A 10,977-nucleotide genomic window follows, 5' to 3' on the forward strand; every position below is an offset into this window, starting at 1 on the left:
CGAACAGAAAGATGGGTGTTTCTTGACAAATAGGTATCAGTTTGAGCACGAACAAATTCTGGAGATAATTGAGCTTACTTAGGTCAGAAAGTTGATAAAGGTTTTTAGTATCTCGGCTTCCAATGTCGAGAAAAGAAGAAGAAGTCGAGAGAAGAAGAAGAAGAAACGTTCTCAGATCAATTTTTACTCAAAACAATGGGCTTTGAGGCCCAAAACGTTTTTTAACCAAATAAATATCTAACTTTTGAAACAATAAATCGGCGACTTTTGTCAAAAATTGGATAACTCGGGGATTAATCGGTAAACCGATTTTGTTAACCGATTACACATTAAACCCGGCGGTGTACCACTGCCTAGCGATTATACGTCCGATTAATCGGCTAGGCGCCCGATTTTTGAAACAGAGGATGAAAACAATACTCTAAGCCTAAAAAAGTGTCATTTTAGCTTTAGATATAATTATTATAAAGACCAAAAAGGCTACCCATTTATGTTTGTTTATACTTTAGACTAAACCGTTTGGTTATCAGTTAAATCACTCAGCATTTCAGCTTTCTCCTATTGCTGTTTCATTAGGTCTGTGTGGCCTCGGTTCTTGTTTGGGTTTTAGATCTAAAAGCACTGGTATGAATCGTCCTAGAAAGAAGAAGGAGCTCTCTCTGATGGATGAGCTGAGAGGTCTTAATCTGTTAAATGAAGGAGAGCTGGTGGAAATCCCAGATCTGAAAAACAACGACTTGATTGAGGAAAACTCAATGAGTGTTATCGTTCGCTGCTTGAACCCCACTGTTCATAAAGTGGGTGGATTAGTTAAGGCTCTGCCGTCGATCTGGGGAATGGAGGATAGAGTGCGTGGGAGAGGGGTTGGGGACAGTCGAGTTCAGTTCATCTTCGATAATGAAGGAGACTTGTATCATGTCTTATTTAGAGGTCCTTGGTTTGTAAATGGCTGGATTGTCTCTCTGGATCAATGGAAGCCAAATCCAGGACCAGACTTCCTCAACAATATTCTCTTCTCGGTTAGAATAAGGAACATTCCTATCCATCTCCTCAAAAAACAGGCAGTGGAAAGTATCATTGAGCCAAAAGGAAAGGTTGAAGCGGTTGAACTCCACGCGAAAAACTCAAATTCGCTGGAGTATGTTAGGGCTCGAGCTTGGTACACGGCCGATGAACCTTTGGAATTTGTAAAGCATGCAAAGTTCTCGTCTGGTGAAGTTGTTAAGGTTGAACTGGAGTATGAGAAACTGTTGAAGGTCTGCTTTCTCTGCTTTAGACTCACGCATGACCAGATAAACTGCCCATTACAATGTTGACAGAGTTTTGGCCAAAGAAGAGGAAAGAAAAAAGACCAACAATTAGGGGCTCCGAAATCAAAAGGGAAAGGCAAGGGTGTAGTGATTGCAGAAGTGGATGTTGTGCCTTCTCATTCGGATTCACAACTAAGGTCTCAGAAAGTTAAGGATAGGCTACAATGGCCTACAAAGGGTGGAGGTTCAAAGACTGGACAGGTTTGGAGGCCAAAGGAGATTATTATTGAAAAGGAAGCCCTGGGTAGTTCACAGGGAGAAGGCTCAAAAAGCTCAGGGAGTCCATTCTTTCACCCTCAAAGAAGAGAAGGTTAAGTAATAGTGGAGAAAGGCAAGTAAAAAAGGCAAAGCTGGTGATTCTCCCTTTGTCTTTGAAAGACTTGGAATTAATGGAGACTCTCCGAAGGATTTGGGTAATAAGGGATCTTCTGGTGACAAAAAAACAAGAGCTTTCCATCTGTTTTTGAAAGGTTAAGTTCACAAGTTTCAAGTTCTGACTCCAAGCCGGGAAGCTCTCACTCGGCTTCTGCACATTCTGCTCAAGTAGCAGCTCACTTAGTGAATCATTCTGCTTATATGGTAGCAAAGACTCTTGTACCCACAAACTGTGAAGTATTAGGTGGACGTAGAGCAAATTTGAAAGAAGAGTTGATGATTAATTCCAACCGTTCGAAGTCAATATGAGACTATTGAGTTGGAACTGTTAGGGGGTGGGGAATACCCCGACAGTTCGTCACCTGAGGGACATATGTGGTCAGTATTTCCCAGAGGTCACATTCCTCTGTGAGACCAAGAACAGGAGAGATTATATGGAAAATGTCTTAAATCATTTGGGGTACTATGACTTACATACGGTGGAGCCAATTGGCAAGAGTGGGGGTTTAGCATTACTTTGGAAGGATTCGGTTAAAGTGCAAATCATTCATTCAGATAAGCGAATGATTGATACTCATGTTACATGGCAAGGCAAGGATTTTTTTCTGACTTATGTATATGGGGAGCCGGTCCAGAGTGAAAGGGGAGCTTTATGGGAAAGATTATCCAGAATTGGAACAGATAGAAGGGAGCCTTGGATTATGACGGGGGATTTCAATGAACTAATTGATCTGTTAGAAAAGAGAGGAGGTCCGAAACGAAAGGATGCTACATGCGTTGAGTTTAGACAGATGCTTAATGCATGTGGAATGTGTGAAATCAATTATACGGGCTATCAATTCTCCTGGTATGGTACTAGGAATGATGAATTGGTCCAATGCAGGTTGGACAGGACAATAGCTAACCAACTTTGGCTGGATTTATTTCCTCAAGCTCAAGCGGTGTATCTCAAAAAGGTTAGCTCTGACCATAGTCCTTTGATTACTTGTATGTTTGGAGACCAAAGAAGGACATGGGCTGGTTTCAAGTTTGATCAAAGATGGCGAATGCGAGAAGGATTCAATTATCTCATGTCTCAATTTTGGCAAGAAGAGAGCCCTCAAGGATCAATGATGGAATAGATTGCAGAATGTCGAAAACGAATCTCACGTTGGAAGAGAGACACCAAACCCAATTCTGCAAGGCGTATACAATATCTACATCATCAAATTGATCTTGCAACCCGATAGACCCCGTTTAGCAAGGATTTGATCCACCGTTTGAAGCGAGAGTTGAATATGGAGTACAACAATGAAGAGTTGTATTGGAAGGACAAAAATAGGCTGACGTGGCTCAATAATGAGGATAAAAATACAAAATACTTCCATGCAACAACAAAGAATAAACGGGCTCAGAATAGGATTCACAGTTTGGTGGATGATGAGGGCTCAGAATGGTTTGCAGATAATGATCTGGGGAGGTCGGCTGAAACGGGCTCAGAATGGTTCGGCAAATAAGTCTAAGTAATGTGGTCTATAAGATTATTGCTAAGGTAATGGCCAATCGGTTGAAGAAAGTGCTCCCACGGGTGGTTTCTGAAACTCAGGCAGCTTTCATCCAAGGAAGGCTCAAAACCGATAACATTCTTGTAGCATATGAACTGATTCATGCTCTCGAGTCAAAAAATAAATGTTCGGAGGAGTTCATTGCGGTAAAGACGGACATGTCCAAGGCTTTCGACATAGTGGAATGGTCCTTTCTTGAAGATTCCTTGAGGTTCCTAGGCTTCTCAGATGCGTGGATCAGCCTGATTATGAGTTGTGTAGGAACAGTCAACTATCAGGTCCTAGTTAATGGAACCCCTTATGGAGAAATTATCCCCACTCGTGGTTTGAGGCAACGCGACCCATTATCTCCATATTTGTTTGTGTAGCGCTCTGAGATGCTTGTCTGAATGCTACAGCAAGGTGAAAAGAAGGGGAAGATCACTGGCCTAAAAGTTGCACGAGGTGCACCTCATGTATCCCATCTTCTGTTTGCCGATGACAGCATCTTCTACTGTCAGGAGAAGAATGAGGAGCTACAATACCTACCTTATGAGTACAGTGGAGGAGTATAGTGTGGCTTCTGGTCAGAGAATCAACTTCCAGAAGTCAAGCATTTATTTTGGGAGGCGGATTTCTTCTGATAGACGAGAGCAAATTAAACAGCTAACAGGAATCAGTGAAGAAGGAGGGGAGGGGTTCTATTTAGGCCTCCCTGAAGCGCTTCGAAGCTCTAAAATTACATCTTTAAATTATTTGAAGGAGCGTCTTCACCAGAAAGTGTCAGGTGGCAGAACAATTTTCTTTCGCCTCGAGGGAAAGAGGTTCATCTAAAGGCTGTGGCAATGGCTCTCCCTACTCATACCATGTCATGTTTCCAGCTGCCTAAGGCAAAACTTGTCAGCAATTGACTTCGGTAATGGCGGATTTTGGTGGAAAAATAAGAAGGATGCAAAAGGGATGCATCGGAAGGCATGGGACCAATTAAGCAAGCCAAAGAGGGAGGGTGGACTTTAATATAGCCCTTTTGGGGAAACAGTTATGACGAATGCTCACTCGTCCTGAGAGTTTGATGGCAAGAGTCTTTAAGAGCCGGTACTTTAATAACACTACTCCTTTACTGGCCAAGCTAGGATTTAGGCCTTCGTTTGCTTGGAGAAGTATTCATCAAGCGCAAGAATTACTAAGGCAAGGTGTCCGAGCTATAGTGGGTAATGGTCATTTTATTGATATCTCGCAAGATCCATGGCTTCAATCAAAACCGGTTAGAAGCTTACAAGTTGTACTTCCAGTACCACCAGGGCTATATCCTTCCATTGCGTCTCTTATTAAGGTGAAAAATCTAATTCAGGAGAATGGGAAATATTGGAGACGTGATATCCTGGACACAGCTCTATTGGAGAAGGATAGAAACTTAATTGAGGATATAAGATCGGTTGGAAGAAACAGGAAGGATTGTTACACTTGGGACTATGCGAGAATAGGGAATTACACAGTGAAATCTGGGTATTGGGTTCTCACGCAAGTTATCAAAGCTCAGAAATTGCCTCAAGAGGTAACCCAGCCTAGCCTAAACCCTCTCATAAGTCAAGTGTGGCAATCTGATGCTAGTCCCAAAGTTCAACAGTTTCTATGGAGATACCTCACCAATTGTCTATCAGTAGCGCATAATTTATCCTATAGGCATCTATCCAAGGAAAATCACTGCTCAAGATGTTCGAACCAGGAAGAGACCGTTAATCATCTGTTATTTCAATGTACTTACGTCAGACAGGTGTGGGCTCTCTCTCCAATACCGGCTCCTCCCACTGGAAACTGGGGTGACTCTATCTACTCAAATATGTATCATGTTCTGAATATCAGCTCTACTAGTCCTCATAGTGAGGAGCATCAAATGCTTATCCCATGGCTGCTTTGGAGAATCTGAAAATTCCGAAATGACTTTGTTTTCAAAGGTCAGGATTTCAATGCTTTGGAAACAGTTAGAAAGGCCATGACGGATGCGGTAGAATGGAAACAGAGGAAGGAACAAGAGGAAACGAGAAGAAATTCACCCTCCCAGCCAGTAAATCCCATGGGAAAATGGAAACCACCACCATCGGAATGGTACAAGTGCAACTCTGATGGTGCCTGGAATGATGAGGATTCACGATGTGGAATGGGATTGGTGCTTCGAAATGAATTTGAAGAGGTTAAATGGATGGGAGCACAAGCACTAAGAAAAGTAAGATCACCTTTGGAGGTAGAACAATGCGGTGGGCAATGGCTACAATGTCTCGGCTAAACTATAAGAAAATCATTTTTGAGACTGATTCGTTGGCAGTGACAAATTTATTGAACAACGAAGAATGTTGGCCAGCCTTTGCACCGACACTTCAGGATATAAGAGAAATGCTCCCTTTATTTCATGAGATCAAAGTGGTTCACACTCGGAGAGAAGGCAACAGAGTGGCGGATCGGGTAGCAAAGGAGTCTTTTTCTTTGGAGAATCATAACCCTAAGTTGTATTCGATAGTGTCAAATTGGGTAAAACAACTTGTATTGGTAGACAAACCATGTGTATCTTGAAGTTTGGTGAATGAAAGTTGTTGTTGAGTCAAAAAAAAAAAAACTTAAATGGACCAGCCTTTTTATACTCGTTTATTATACATGTTGTTAGATGAGTCCATATCAAAATCTTATTTTGTAGGTCAAAACAGTATGTCTTTCCCAATTCGACGACTTTGACTTAGCAAACATACTTTTTTCTTTCATCTCCACTTTCTTGTAAATTGCTGAATTCGACTTCACGTAAATTACTTTTGGCTTTTTACATAGCAAGAAAAGGTTCAGTCGTCATGCTTAGCAAATTCTTGTTTGTCTTTCTCGTTCTTTTAAGGATCTTTATTTTTTAGATCACTTTAGATTTGTGGGTATCTAATAGTTCTTTATCTATTATGAGCCAGGGCTCTACTATGTAAATAATATATAGTGGTCGTATAGTTTGGTTATTTATGTTAACGTACCTAGATCAATATTGTAACTCGTATATAAGGCATACTTTGTGCAACATTATGAATAACAAAACCTTTTATACATTTTAGGGTTTTTGACATGGTATCTTCAATCTTCCATTTTTTTCCTATCTTTTCGTTTGACCTTGGTATACTCGATTATTCTATCGGTATATCTCTCTTGAAACTATGACGGACGATCAATCTGCTACTAAGGTTGGTTCGACGATGATTTCGGTTACTAAGGTTGGCTCGTCTTGAGTCTACAAGACGTAGAATCGATCCATATGATCTCTCGGCTGGTGATAACCCCAGATCTGTGATTTCACACCACAACTTCGTGGACGTAACTATGATGAGTGGGCTATGAATCTGCGGCTTGCTTTGAGGGCAAGGAAAAAGTTTGGTTTTGCGGATGGATCCATTCCCAAACCCGATGATGAGTCTGATGACCTTGAGGATTGGTGGGCTAATAATGCTATGGTGGTGTCTTGGATGTGACAAACCGTAGCTTCAGATTTAAGTAGCTCACTAACGTATCATGAAATTGCTTCTGACTTATGGACTCATTTTCACAAGCGATTCTCGGTGAAGAATGTCCAAAGGGTACAACGATTGAAGACTGAGTTGGCCAATTGTCAACAAAAAGGTTCTACGGTGGAAGCTTACTATGGGAGACTTACAAAATTATGAACAAGCCTTGCTGATTTTCAACGTGCGAAAACGGCTGAGGAAATTGCAAGGGAACATGAAGAAGATAATTTACATCAATTTCTAATGGGTCTTGATGAAAGTGTATTTGGTGTGGTAAAATCTTCTCTTTTATTGCGTGATCCACTTCTAACTCTAGATGAGGCATACCAAGTTGTTTCTCAAGATGAAGAATCTAAGAGGGCTGGTAGATTATGGAAGAACAGAATGAGGGAGCAAGTTTTGCGATTTGTGTGGCTCCCCTTTCTTACTCATGTCCTCCACTAAGAGATCCTTCAGCCATGTGTACAAGTTGTGGAAGAAAAGGTCATTTGGATGATAATTGCTTTCGAAAAATCAGTTATCCTTGGTGGTGGGGCGACATACCATGTACCAAACCTCCTACGGGTTCACAAGGCGGTTTGGGTGCATCAAGCAGTGATCATCGTGTCTCTGTTGTTCCTCCCAAGACTGCCGAACCAACACATGTTCATCATGTTGTGACGTCGACGCCAACATCTCTCGGATATACAAATATTACCGACGCTGATCGTGTTGGTTTCAGCGGTCTAAGTGATCAAGATTGGATCAAATTGAAAGATATGCTTAATGCAAGGAATGTTGGTACTCATGATCCTCTCTCTGGTAAGTTTTTTATTGAGTGTTGGATTATTGACACTCGAGCTTCTAATCACATGACGGGAAGCATTGATTTTCTAATGGATGTTTGTGATATGGCTCCTATGTTTATAAAATTGCCTGAAGGCCGGTTTACGGTCTCGACTAAACGAGGGACAGTCTCTCTGGGCTCTCATCTCAGTTTGCTGAATGTGTTTTTTGTAGATTGCTTACATTGTCACCTTATCTCGGTTTCTCAGTTGACTCGAGAATGGAGATGTAATTTCCAGATATCTAATCGGCTTTGTATTATTCAGGACCGCATCACACAAACGGTGATTGGCGCCGGTGAACAGCAAAATGGGTTATATTTCTTTAGAGGGATGGCTGATGCAGCATCGACACAAGTTTTGGAGAAACAACCTAAGGAGCTGTGGCACTGTAGCTTAGGACATCCTTCTTCTACGACTATGGAGATGTTGTCTTTATCAAATTCTAGTAGTAGTAGTTTTGATTAAAAAACATGCGAAGTTTGTATTCGTGCAACATGACTCTTTTCCTTTGAGCATTAATAAAACTTCTAAAGTTTTTGAGTTGGTTTATTGTGATTTATGGGGTCCTTATCGGACAACGACAATTTGTGGATCCCGGTTTTTCTTAACAATTGTTGACGACTTCTCTCGTGCAGTCTAGATATATTTGATGCCAACTAAGTCCCAAACTGCTTCTACTATGTGATTTCATCTCTTTGGTGGAAAGACGGTTTGAAGTGATAATGGGTCTGAATTTATAAGCCTTAGTGGGTTTTTTTAGAGGGAAGGGGATTCTATGAAACTTCTTGCATTGGAACTCCCCAACAAAATGGACGGGTGGAGCGTAAACATCGTCACATCCTTAATGTAGCCCGAGCTTTGCGTTTTCAAGCTCATATTCTTGTTGAGTTTTGTAGTTTTGTTTTCTTATAGCAGGATATTTAATCAACCGAACGCCAACGACGGTGCTTCATGGGAAGACTCCATTTGAGGTGCTTTATTCGCGATCACCACCTATGAACCATGTTCGTATTTTTGGTTGTCTATGTTATGTTCATAATCAGAAGCTTGGCGGTGATAAATTTGCTTCTCGAAGTAACCGACCAGTGTTCCTTGGTCACTCTTTCAGGAAGAAGGGTTGGAAGGTGTACAACCTTGAAACCGGTGTTGTTTCAATTTCTCAGGATGTCGTCTTCCTCGAGAATGAGTTTCCATTTGCTTATGCTCGCTTGGATCCTCCTTCTGAACCAGATAAAACTATGCTGACTCCTATTATTGATGATGATGAGTTTCTCGATTTGGATTTGGTTCCGTCTCATATTTTGGACTTGTCTGCTGCGACTCCTCTTGCTACAGAACCTCTTCTTTCCCCTATGGCATAAGTTACTCCTTCTACAGTGCCTCCTCCGGTGGAACCTCGGATATTTTCACTGGAGAGTCTGTTGTCTCCTACTTCCTCCTTGTTTGGAGCCATTACCTGTTGATGGTATGGCTAAGTCTTCTGATGTCTTAGTCTCTTCTCCTGATGATACACATGAACCTATGGGGAAAAGATGTCGCCAAAAATTTAAGTCTACGCGACTTCATGGATATGTGACAAATACGACTCATATGGAGTCTGACAGTGATTTTGTGGACACTTGTTGGTACCCTATTGATTCATATGTTGACTGCTCCAATTTTTCAGATCATCATCGACCTTTTCTCGCTGCGATCACGTCGGGTGTGATCCCTAAAACATGTGCTGAAGCTATGGAAGATGCGAATTGGAGAGAAGTTGTGTGTGGTGAGATCACGACTCTTGAACAGCAAGGCACATGGACGACTGAAAAGTTACCTCCGGGTAAGAAAGCTCTTGGCTGTAAATGGGTATTTACTTTAAAATATCGGTCTGACGGTACTCTTGAGCGTTACAAGGCACGGTTAGTGGTTCTCGGTAACAACCAAACCGAGGGGCTTGACTACACGAAAATGTTTGCCCCTGTTTGTAAGATGACTATTGTGCGTTCTTTCTTGGAGGTTGCGGTGGCTCGGGATTGGGAAGTACACCAAATGGACGTTCATAATGCTTTCTTACATGGTGAATTAGAAGCGGAAGTTTTCATTCAGTTTCATCCGAGTTTTCGTACTGATGATAAATCACAAGTCTCTTTACGGGCTCAAACAGGCGCCTCGATATTGGTTTTCCAAGCTCTCCAAATCTCTTAAAGAATATGGTTTTCCAAGTACACCAAATCTGCTTTATCTGTTCTGCAAATAATTGGAATTGGTCTTCCTATTTGTTAGGATCCATTTCCCAATTTTTCGTGATTCCTTGTTTTGTAGGAGTAGTGAACTCTCCATTACTTTGTATTCGTTTCCTTATCTACGAAATATAAAAGCCAAAAAGAGGCAATATCAATTGCCCAAAATGAAGTCTTGTTCTCTTGTTCAAATTTTGTTTTTACTCTTGATATTAAGGTTGTGATACGACGAGGTCACAGCTATGAATATCTTTACTATGATTCATTTTTATCTTTTTAGGAACAACCACATGTATAAATACTTTGGTTCTATTATTGAAATACACAAGGCATTAAATTGGATTGACAGGCGCTATCTCTAATTTCACGAAATGCAAATCTAAATGCGGATTTGAGGCATGCTAAGGGCCTGACTGGTTCTCCCGCTACCACCCGCAAATGCTGCGTTTGCGGGTGGTAGCGGTTGCTAGCGATCGGTACCAATCACTCAAACCGCTCCCAATTGCTCCAAATCGCTCACAATTGCTCCAAACCACTGAATTCCAAAAGCTGCTTCCCGGAAGTGTTTGCGGTTGCGGACGATTGCAGTTGGTTTTTTTTTTTTTAAACTTGAAACAAATCAATGATAATGAAATATTTTTTATATAACTATTATATTCATTAAGGATTGCAGAAAATGAAGTACGAGTACGATTGAGAATATTAAAAAATAAACAATTTGAAGAAAATAAGATTTCAATTAACAATAACCCAGAAAACTTGATGTAAATTTAGTGGCACATCGCAAATATGTTCAAAAAATATAAATAAATATAACATTTCATCAGGAATTTTAAAAAATAAGATTATTTTTTGAAAAATATAAAAACAAATCACGATTCTTTTCAACTCTCGTTTGATCATTACTACCGATGCAACTACTGACCCACAGAACTTATTGAGTGTGTGAGATTTAAAAAGAAGATCTACGATCTAAAACATATGTTTTGTCATTTATCAAATTACTTGATTAAAGTTTTGGTAAAAAGCCAAATGCATAAGGTAATAAATATTTCAATATGAAATTTATTTGTTTTTTAAATAATTATTATAGTATTTTCTTAATGAATTTTAATTATAAATCAAGTTTAACAAAATTTTTAGTATTTTTAAACATTTATATAATTATATATTATATTTATTATGTTTTAACG

The sequence above is a fragment of the Camelina sativa genome, chromosome 11, assembly GCF_000633955.1.
Source record: "Camelina sativa cultivar DH55 chromosome 11, Cs, whole genome shotgun sequence".
Classification (NCBI taxonomy): domain Eukaryota; kingdom Viridiplantae; phylum Streptophyta; class Magnoliopsida; order Brassicales; family Brassicaceae; genus Camelina; species Camelina sativa.